Source organism: Capsicum annuum, chromosome 5 (assembly GCF_002878395.1).
Source record: "Capsicum annuum cultivar UCD-10X-F1 chromosome 5, UCD10Xv1.1, whole genome shotgun sequence".
NCBI classification, from domain to species: domain Eukaryota; kingdom Viridiplantae; phylum Streptophyta; class Magnoliopsida; order Solanales; family Solanaceae; genus Capsicum; species Capsicum annuum.
The window spans coordinates 14,040,054-14,051,629 of record NC_061115.1 but is presented as its reverse complement, the minus strand read 5'-3'; the positions used below and the strand labels follow the sequence as shown (position 1 = coordinate 14,051,629).

The 11,576-nt window shown below is 31.9% G+C and overlaps 1 long non-coding RNA gene across 1 annotated transcript; it reads right to left on the bottom strand.

Moving 5' to 3' along the window:
• Nucleotides 1-1,739: 1,739 nt before the first annotated feature.
• On the bottom strand, nt 1,740-4,171 carry LOC124898709. The gene is made up of 2 exons (XR_007055422.1): nt 3,798-4,171; nt 1,740-3,321 (listed from the first exon to the last, which is right to left on the bottom strand). It is a non-coding gene; the product is annotated as an uncharacterized LOC124898709 (long non-coding RNA).
• Nucleotides 4,172-11,576: the final 7,405 nt, after the last annotated feature.

Sequence of the window (11,576 nt, the reverse complement as noted above, 5' to 3'; positions counted from 1 at the left end):
TGTTAATATTAACATTAAATTCCTATTTGTATTTTTCTCTTCATTTTGTTCTTCTTCTGTTGTTGTCATGCTACTAAATTCGTCTTTTATAGCTGTTTCATATTTTTTTAATAATTCTATAGGTGTTAATTTAGTTGTTGTTGTTGATGTTGTTCCTTCTGTAGGTTTATCAGTTCTTAATACCCTTTTACTATTTTCAGTTAGATTTTAAAACCATAATTTCACTGTTCCTATTAGTGTTCTTTCTATATATTTAGGTGCATTTGTTATATTTATATTATTATCTAATAATTGTTTTGTCATATATCCTATCTATAATTGTATTTTTTTTTTGTATTTATTTCACAATCTAAGTCTAAAAAGTTATAATTTTTATTAACTATTTGTTTTGGTGTCCATTTGTCATATTCATTCTTTAGATTATATCTTTTAAACTTATTCTTATAATATGTAGGTTTTCTTATTTCTGATGTTCTGGGTATTATATTTTTTATATTTTCATCTTCTTTTTTATCAAGAGTGTTTATTTCCTTGTTTATATTTTCTAAGTTTTCTTCATTAATTACTTCTTGTTTTTCATTGATTTCTAAATTTTTTGTATTTGTTAAGATTTCTGTATATGTTTCACTTTCTTTCGAATCATAATTATATGTTTCTTCAACATCTCTTGTATTAATTTCTAATTCCTTGGTTTCTATTTCTTTATTGTTTATTTCTAATTTTTCTTTAAATTGATTTATCTCATTTAATAATTTTTGTTCTTTATCTTTTTCTTTTTTTTTCTTCCTGTCTTTTTTCATACAGATCCTTTAGCATTTGTAGTTCTTTTTTAATTCAGCAATCCTACTATTTTTAGTTTCTTCTAATTTTCGTATTTCTTCTGTAATTTGTTGTTTTATTCTTTCTATTTCCTTTTTTTCTATCTATTTCTTCATTTTCTTTTTCTATTCTCACCATAGCTGTCAATTTATCTTCTAATTTTAATTCTTCTTTTCTCTAACATTAAATATAAATGTTCACCTATTTTCTTATACCTTCTCCCTAGATTAGAAAATACTATTTTTATTTTTAACCCTTCATGTTTTTTCATCTATTATAAATTCTTCTTTATTCATTTTTTATTTAATTGTTAATAGATCATGTTGGTATGTATATTCTAGACTATCTATTGTTGATTCTAAATTTGATATTTCTTCTTTTTGTGCATTTATTGAGTTTTTACTAACTCCTGCAATTATATTATACTGTAGTCTTTCTAACCTTATTTTTAATTCTTTACGTTTTTCAGATATTATTTGTTTTGATTCTTTATATTTTTGTACGTTATTCGTTTAAATAATATTTTGGGAATATCTAAATCTCATCATAATTAATGAATTAATTAAATAAATCCATATATATATACTACTTCCGTATTTTTTAAATAACAAGGTTCTGATACCATTTGTAGGGGGTGTGGATTAGGCGCGGTAAGTTTACTAGAAAATAAATATTTAGGTATTTAAAAAATTGGGTGTGGTGTGGTCAGGGGGTTGGTGGGGTCGGGTGGGGTCGAGGCTGGTGGGGTGGGGGATAAGGTGAAGAAAAAAATAAGACTATAACATTAAGTAAGGGCATAACTGAAAAAAAATAAGCAAACCATGGAATACCACCAAATTGGTGGTTACATAAAATGAAGGTTTTCATGGTTATTAAATCATGAAATTAAATCATAACAGACGATACATTTTAAGAAACAATCAAAGCAAACGTGATTCTCTTAATAACTATATCATACCATACCATGGAAAACCACCATCCAAACAGAGGGTTAAACATCAAGAGCATAATACAATCTATAAGACAGTAACAAAAACCCATAATCTGCATCAAACACAAAGATGTGAAAATGCTGCCTTATAATAAGTTTCATTTTCAAAAATCTTCAGAAAAGATCACACTTAATATTTCAACTAAATCAATAAATGTAATTTTTTTTTTCATTTTTGTGGAAAGGTCCTAAACATAATATTAAGTCTTAAGTTCAGTCTAACTTCACATAAAATTTTCCAGAAGAGTTACTAAATATTTTTTATTTAATCATAAAATCAAATCAGTCAACTTTCATTAGTTTCCATAATCTCTATATTTTTTCTTTAAAAGAAGACTTAAGGGCCAATGATTATCAATTAGTGTTAAATATCATCATTACTATAATGGATAAATTCAAAATTTATTGGTGTTAACTGTTTAGATCATCATAATAAAAAAAATCCTATTTATGAATTTTGAAATCCAATTGAACCAACGAACCCCAATAAGTAGCTGCTTTTGGAAACTAGTCAAAACTCAAAAGTGGTTCAAAATTGACATTGACACATGGTATTTGATCGAAGCTTTAGTAGGTAGATATTCTCTTCTCTAAGAATTGTACTTGAGACTTCATCTCATACAGCTCCATCGTGAACTTTTCGTTGTTGGTCTCGCCATTGATGTTATAAAAATATGTTATACATGTCAGTCGATCCAAGATTTTGAGTGTATGAGTCGTGAATTCTAGGAAAAGTAATTTATTAAGTTTAAATTATTTGTACATACTGACTAATTTTTAACACAAATACAGAACTTTGTCAAAAGCTAGGAATTCTCTTGAATCCGTAGCTAGAAATCTAGTTCGGCTCATACTTTCTTCCTTTATGTAAATTAAACCTTATGTTATTGTCATTTCACTTCAATGCAACACTTATTTGTGGAAACGTTGGGTTCAATTGAATACCAAAATTATTTTCATGACTAAGATTTTTTTTTGTGCGTGTATTTTCACTTGTCGTTGTCTATATATAGTTCTATACATTATTAGTCTACTTGACAAAGGGTAAATTTATATGTAAGTACAGTTAATTTTTTTTACGAGAGTTCTTGTTTTATTACTGTTCAAATGAGTAATTCAACAATCAAGAGGAGACATTAAACACGAGAGAGTTTTAATTTCTTCATTTAATTCATTTTATTTATTGTTAAGTTCTTCGGTCATTGCATTGTAGAAAAAAGTAAGTGTTTTTTTAATTCAACTTAAGATTGATTTTTTTTTTTACTACTATATTCTTAGTATTTAATGAACAGTTATAACTTATACATATATTGTCTCAAGCATATTAGTTTGTTAATTTCAACATGTAAACAAATTTAAAGAGATAGAATATGAAGTTCTCCCCATCCCAAAGTAGAAAATCAAAGAACTTTAACTTGAGTTAAAGTCAAACTAACTATAATATGTTGGATATTTCGGGTCATGGCTCGCCCACATGAATCGACCCAGCCTGGCCCATTTGTCCTATTTATCTGAAAAAAAGAAGAAATTAAGACTAAATTTTGAATTTTGGGGAACAGTTACAAAAGAAAAACTGGTCCACTCCCCTTATATTCATCGAGTTTTCTTCTTCAGAAACATGTGAAGAAAAACAGCAACACAAAAGGGCAAACACATTACATTAACAAAACACTAAATTTAAAGGCATTTAGTTTGTGGATTTACACTCCATTTTCAAGAGAAACGAAACAAACTTGGAGCGATTCTTTCGATAGCAAATTCAACGACTTCCGCTGCAACAGAGAAAGGTACACACTGATTTTTGATTTTGCTCTGATTTTACCATCAATGCTATCAGAGTCAGGTTTATTGCCCTAATTTTTCATGTAATATCTCGATTTTGAGTGTAGAAATAAAAAATTGAATTAGGACACACTTGTAAGAAAAATTATTGACCGGATATAAATCATATAATCCGGTTAGACACGTAAAATTTGGTCAGACATACCACTAAGCCGGTCAGACGCGCCATCGCTAATCCGATCGGATGCACCGCTGATCCAATCAGACGCATTGAAGTTTTTTTTTTTTCAGAACCGGCCTGTTTTAAAAAAATTAATATATATATATACATATATATATATATATATACATATTTGAAATGGAGATAGTAAGAATGAGATTATGCTCCCCTCTGTTGCTCCATCTTGGATTGAGATTTTTTTGGAGAAGTTTTTTTTTTGAGAACGCTCTTTTTCTTTGCTTTGTTTCTTTAATGAGAAATGAATTCCTTCTTAAAAATGGTGAAGAAAGACGTTCTACTTTGTGCTTTGTGTTAAAATAATTTTTTTTGTTGTATGGTACTAATGTTTGTGTAGTACAAGTAAGGACTAATTGCAGTACATATATAAAAAGTGTAAAAATGTTACACTATTCTCTTTCATCATTTAAAAAATAATTGATTTGATAAAAGAAATATGGAGAATCGTATAGTGTAAAAATTATGCCTTTTAATTTTATTTATTAAATGAGTGTATAAATTAGACTTGATATAATTCTTTCCTAAATTCATTCCTAAATTTTTCATAAATAGATTTTGTCTTCTACAATAAATTGTGACATAAGTTGTCGCATTGAATGGCATAATCATTCTTATCATTTCTTGGTTCCTATTTCAGACATGGCTGAATGGGAACAAACTCGAATCACTTCAAGTGGGAGTTCAAGATTTCGAGCAAAGAAACAAAGTGGAAGAGCACGTCGTTGAAGGACATGTTTTTGAGGTCGTGAGATCATACGAAATGATGTTCCTAGAGCGACACCAAATCTATTACGGAATGAAAGGGCTATGCGACGAGAAAGAGAAGAAACTGAAAAAATTGAAGTCTTTTAAGATGACCCCTAACATAACTGTTGCTAGTTTAATACATTTCTTTGAATTGAAACATGTAGAACTGAAAAATTATGTAGAAATCTCGGATTGGTAAGCATTAGCTATTTTAGCAAATTCTTTCCGTGATCCTTGGAGCGAGAGATTAATTAATATTTACCACAAGATTTGGTGTGGCGAGCCTTTTTGGTGTATATAAATCGTCTCAAATATTTGTGGGATAACTTTTATCTTTAGATTGACTTGTAACTTGAAGTTCATTATTATCTTTATATTATAAATATATATTAAGTTGTTTCTCTCCTTCTATATGAATTTCATTCATTTGTTTTGAGTTTACAAAGACTTTATTGAAAGTTATCATTCTAATGCACATTAAGAAATTAATTTCTAATTTTGGTCAAGTGTTTAGTTCGTAGATGATGATTGGATACTTAAGTGTCCTTTCGATTTTACACTAAACATAAAACTTTTATGTGAAATGATTTGCTTAAATGTGTAATTTGCATGCATAATTGATAAAATACTTGCATGATTGTCTCTTAATAACAGACATGGCATCAAAAAACATAATTTCTGACTTGAACAAAGAATAAAAACTAAATGGAGACAACTACGACATTTGGAGCATAAAATATGGTATGTACTAGAAGATCAAAATACTCTTGATTATGAAACTATTTTGATGAGATGATTATGAATTTCTTCCATGGTTTGAATTACATTCATTTGTTTTAAACATTATATGTTTTAAAGGTTAATATTAGAGCATAATTCATGAGCGATCCCTCTCCACAAGGAATTTGTTCAAACTAGAATATTGTGGGTTGTTAGGTTGCATATCCTAAAGTATGATTTAAATGTTTCACTATAATTTATGAACTTGATGTTGACCATGAAATGAAGGTTCTGAGGCAGATTTTCATGTTCCAGCTCAACAGTAGATTACTTCATGAACTCCAGAGTTGGTGAGCCTCTCTTGCTTCGAAAGGTATTTTATTCTTCTGTTAGTTTAGTTGTCTTATGATTTGGCTGGGGCCTTGTCCCGGACTATATTGACTAGTAATTCAGTAGAGGCTTTTGTAGACGGAAGTGGGGTATTGTATGGTTATATTTTGTTGACACAGTTTGTATTGTAAGTTCCCTTGAAATTTTATTATATCTTTCTTACTTTAATTTATGTATGGATTATGCTTATGATAGTATGCTAAGGGGTCACTCGGCCCTTCGTGATTTGGGATGCCCGTCGTGGCTAAAGCCTCGGCACGAGTCATGACAAGCTTGGTATTAGGGAACGGTTCATGGTCCCAGAGTGTCTACGAAGTCGTATCGAGTAGATTTTTTTTATGGGTGTGTATCACACCACACTTATGGGGAGGAAGCTACGAGGAATTTAGGAGATGTTTCCCATTCTTTCATATGCTAGTTCGTGCTGTTGTGTCATCCTTTTGAAAGTTATCCAAATTCCTTCCATGTTCTAATTTTATTAGCCATGTCTCATTGTCAAAACGATACAAGTGAAAAAGCTTAGTATCTAAGTGATGTAGTCCTTTTCGATTTAGTTATCAATAAGGTTATGAAGTTGTACGAGGACTTGAGAGAAGTTTGTTAGTGCTTCAAAATGTATTGATTTAAACTTATACCCCTATTTATATCAATCAAGCATTTGAGCCTGAAGTACGAAGTGTATTCCAATCTCTTTTAGAATCCCCGTTGCAAATGTCATGCTTAGGCGTAGAGATATGTATCAGAATATTGGAACAGTATTTCCACCCAAGTGTTAGTATGTTATAAGGTGTCATAACCTATTAGTAGTAAGATGGTCCAGAAAATAGTGATATGAAGTCATAAGTTTAGAAGTCAGAGTGAGGGTAAGTTCTACGTAAAGAAGTTAGTTTTAGTTGTATAACCATTGACCGAGGGGTGGTTTTCCATTTTATAGTGATAAAATAATGTTGTAGCAAGAGTTATAGATTGTATGGTAGTTTATAAAGAAAGTGATTGGCTATGATTGTTAGTTATTCAAAATAGGGAAAGAGCACAGAGTGGATAGTAATGGTGGTTGAAGAAATCATTTATGGATGGTAAACGGAAAGGAGTAGGTTAGCCAATAAGTTATAAGTATAGATTAACTTGGGGAAAACTCATTGGTATATATGGAATTTGTAGATAGTTTGAATGTATGCTTGGGTAAGCATATTTAATGTGAGAAAGTAGAATATGTTGATAAGATCGTGATGGGTTATGTTATAAGATTAAGACTGACTACCCTCATTATGTGACATTACCCCCTTGATTTTCTTTTCTCTAGTAGTTGTAAACTAGTACTTCTTGTGAGAAGGTGTGTGGTAGATTTTAAGGTGTGGTAGTAATGATGTTGAGAGAATGAACTTGTGGGCTGAAGTTAGGTGAAATAAAAGACTTGGGCTAATTTCCCTATTTGATGGACTAGTATAATATGTGGCATGCTTTATTGGTGGTACATGATTGATGCTAGACTATAGGCTTGATCTTTAGATGTGGAGTATAGTGGTAAGCATAGTAGCTTAAGATTGATAATGGATGTTTTGTTAGAATGAATTAGTGGGTTTGATGTAATGTGTGAAATACCCTAGGTTGGAAACTCGTGGAAAAGAGAGTAGATAATTGTGGTTGAGTAATTAAGTGAAAAAAAGCGTAAGTATATAAGATTAAGTTGAGCCCCCAGGTAGCATGTTGTTAGATAAGGTTTTATGGGTATTGTCATTTCTTTCTCCTCGCTTATCTTATTTCTATATTTTTAAATTTATTTAATCAACTAGATAATCAACAATTAGCATTAACAAATGACATGTGTTTGTATATTAATTATCTTATCGCTTAGCTAAATAGTAAATTAATAATAAAAGAAGAGACCTTTATTTGATATGAGTGTCATGCACACCTAGCTTGTGTTCGCAGGTTTCATAGTATGGAGAAGTCCAAGGAGATATTAAATGATATTTTTTATAGATGAATTGAGGAAATATAGGTAGGCAATATGTGCCTTTGGTATAGTTCTACTAATTTTGTTAAGTTGTAAGTTATGTAATTAGAGATTTAATGCTAGTGTGTTAGGTAGTGGAGATTGGATCATTATGTGATAATGAGGGTGGATATGTATGCTCATGAGAGTGTAAGTTTGAGTTGTAGGGTGATGGCTATAGATGCTAGCGAAAGTTATGAGTTGCATTCCCAGGAATCAATGCCTTCGGAGTATAGTTTATCAAAGGGAGTTTAGCATTTATGTGTACGGTGACTCCCCATTATGCTGAGTATTGTACTTGTAGATTTAGTGAGAAGCTATGTCCTCAAGTCTAGGATTGTGACTATGATCTAAGGTGGAGATGGTAAATTAAGGTAGTTTTTGAATTTTCTTGTGGTGTCAAGTTTCAGGGGAGAGTCATGGTAAATCTATTCCTAATCAACAAGCTGCTCCTACTTCAATTTAAGAAGTCATCCTGCTAATGTCTTATGTTATGTATTCAAGTCATTCCAATGACTATGATACGAGTTCTCAATGCACTTATATCGATGTTCTGACCTCCAGTCTAGAAGCAATAGTGTCTCTCAGTAATCTAAGATTTTAAGTATTCAAGCTTATGTTGTGATGCTCGCGACCCACAGATCCATGTCTCATATCATGTTTAGTTCTAAGGAACTATGCTTTCTATACGCTACTGATTCATGTTACGTCGGGATTAGCCAAAGTGGTAAGGTTCATGCAAACTCATGACTATCTCAGCTCTGAAAATAAAAAAGCAATAGCTTCAAGCGTTAGCCCTTGTTCTAATCATTGACTTCATGAATTTCATCTTTATGTTATACGACTCATCATATATGTGCTCATGTTCCTGATCATATGCTCAGTCCTATGAACTCATATTATATTATGTATATACCCGAACGACTCTTTATCTATGATCTTTACATTTGATATATGAAGAACTTCATGCCTATTGTATCGTATCTACATCTCATGTCCCATCTGAAATAGTGAAAGTATAAGTTATAGTCAAATAGTGTTACTCTCATTCATGATACTGATGCTTGGGTCCCTTAATGATCCTCCGTATGTTAGTATTGTAGTGGTTGTGGAAGTGTAGTAATGTTTTAAGTAGGGGATTAGATGTTCTTGAATGTGAAAAATTTTGATGTGATTTCTCGAGCTAAGGTGATGGGTGAAGGGGGGAAGAAGGAGATGAACTTCCATTACGTGAAATAGTTAGGAAGGAGATATGCGGCGAAAATCTTTATAAAAATGAATGAAGTTGTTGGTTTTAGTGGTGAGACATAAAATGGGTGTAGTAGGGATAGGCTTGAACATTGTGATTGATGGATGCTCAAACTGATGTGCTATGTTGTTAGTACTCCTCGATTTATGGCCTGAGGCTGTTAGATTATAGTGATAAGATGGAGAAGTATTTTTAAAGGGATGTAGAGTATAGGGTACCATAGCTTAAGCAAGCACCTTTTTACTCTGGGTTAGGCTTCACTATGGAAGTTCGATGTAGTTAGACTCAAGCTATAGTAGTTATGTATTGAGTTGGAGAATTATAAGATTGAGATGTTAAAATGTGATATTCATAGTTGAAAGCATAGTGTAGAAGCGTCCCAAAATTTAAAGGCTATTAGACACATTATTTGAGGTAGAGAATGTTCCTATTCTATTCTTATATCCCGTGGAAGTCTCAATCTAAGTTTTGTACCAATCTAAATCAAACTGAGGATTTTTAGGAAAAATTTAAGTCTTTCAATGTTATGATCAAGTCTCGTTATCTCATGATTTATGCTTACATGATTTACTTGGTGATGTCATGAAGATATTCTTGAATGCCTACGTAGGTTTTCTTGAGGAAAATAGAATTTTCTAATTTGAGTTTACGTCCTTTATTCCATATTTCTATAGCTTCAAAAAATTCCTACCCATCATTCAAGGATGAATGATTCCAAGGGGGAGATAGTGTAACACCCCGCATTTTTGGGCTAGAAGTCAAACCATGATTCCCATGTGTATAGTACCAAATCCGATGATTCTATGTTATTATATATGTGGTGATCAATTATATAGTGTTGGAATACCTTTGAATATGAATTGAGGTCACAAATATCTCCTAACTCAAAGACGAGTAGAGAATGTTTCTATCGATTAAGTTTTAGTAAATGTTTCAGCTTGGGTCATATTTCAATGACCATTACTCCTAGTATATAATGAATTATGTGGCCTGCTATATATCAAATGAAAGATCTTTGAGTCTTTTTTCCAATGTTACTAGTTTTACCTTAATCGGATATCGGAGTAGGAGGTTATGACCATTTTACTTCAGAGTGTCTAACTGTCAAAAAGTGATGACGAAGATGATGGGTTGTCAACTACGTGAAGAGCCGTAAACCCTAGTCATCACCCTTAACCAGAAAAGAGAAAATTCCATCAATAATTGACAAATAGGGTGATGGGACGTCACCAAGTTGATGGCTTGTCAATCTAGTCGTCAGTTGCAGAAATCCTGCATTGTTGTTGGTTTCTTTAGGGGTATTTTAGTCGTTTTCGCACCTTAAAACCCTACCCCATGACTTAAAACATAGTTTAAACGCTATTTCACATTATTATGTTAGTTTGTCATCTCCACTCACAAGAAATAAAATTTAGGGTTTCTTTCAAAAACCCATGCTTCCATGGCTTAGATTCAGGATATCACAAATTTTGTTTAACAAAAAGGTACGTGGGGCTATCCTAAACTCCATTGGCATGAATTTTATAGTTTTTACAAGTTTTAAAGGCATGAAATTTTGTATATATGAAGGGTTTTGAAATCACTTCAAAGAATATGCATTATGAAACTATTTTGATGAGATGATTATGAATTTCTTCCATTGTTTGAATTACATATATGTGTTTTAAATGATATATGTTTTAAAGGTTAATATGAGAGCATAATTCATGAGACATCCCTATCCACATGAAACTTGTTTAAACTAGCATGTTGTGGGTTGTTAGGTTGCATGTCCTAAAGTATGATTTAAATGTTTCACCATCGTTTATGAAATTAATGTTGACTATGAAATGAAGAGAGGGTGTCTTTTGTTATTGTAATACCCCAATCATTTCTTAAGCCTAAATTCATATTTTGAGTGAATATGGATGACTTCCAAATTGATTGTTATTTATCTCATGTTGTATTTCCCTAAATTCTACTCTCGATCATGTGGAGAATTGGATAAGCTTTCCGTCGACATAAGATTCACCCGAATCGGACACCCGGTGAGGAAGTTAGAGCCATTTTGTAATTCTCCGAGACTCTAACCAATAGTGCAACCATGAATCAAGCTCTTGAGAAATAAATTATAGTGCTTTGTTTGTTTTCTAATCAAGGATGGTGTGTATTAAAGCCTTAAAGATGTCCTAACGATTGGGAGAATGAAAACATTCCTTACCGATTGAGTTCTTGGGAAGGATATTGGTATAGTCAACTTCAAACGAGCATATCACTCATTATACTTGGAATTTTTGAGCTCATGACCTATCAACAGATAGATAATTGTATTAGATTTCCAACGATACCAATTTAGCAAAAATATGATGTTGGAGCAAAGAGTGATGCCCATTTTACTCCAACATGGTCAAGCTGGAAAACAGTGACGATGGTTCTGACAGACTGTCATGTTTCTAACGCTATTTCTGACGACGTCGTCACTTTCTGATGACATTTCTGATGACATCGTCAGCCTTAGGCAGAAAATAAAAAATTTGACCCTTTTGTGACGGCCTATCACGGGTCTGACGGCCTATCACGGATGTCGTCAGCCATTTTTTCCAGCAATTAAGGGGCATTTTTAAAAGGATATTTTGGTCTTTTCCACCCATTTTGACCCTATATA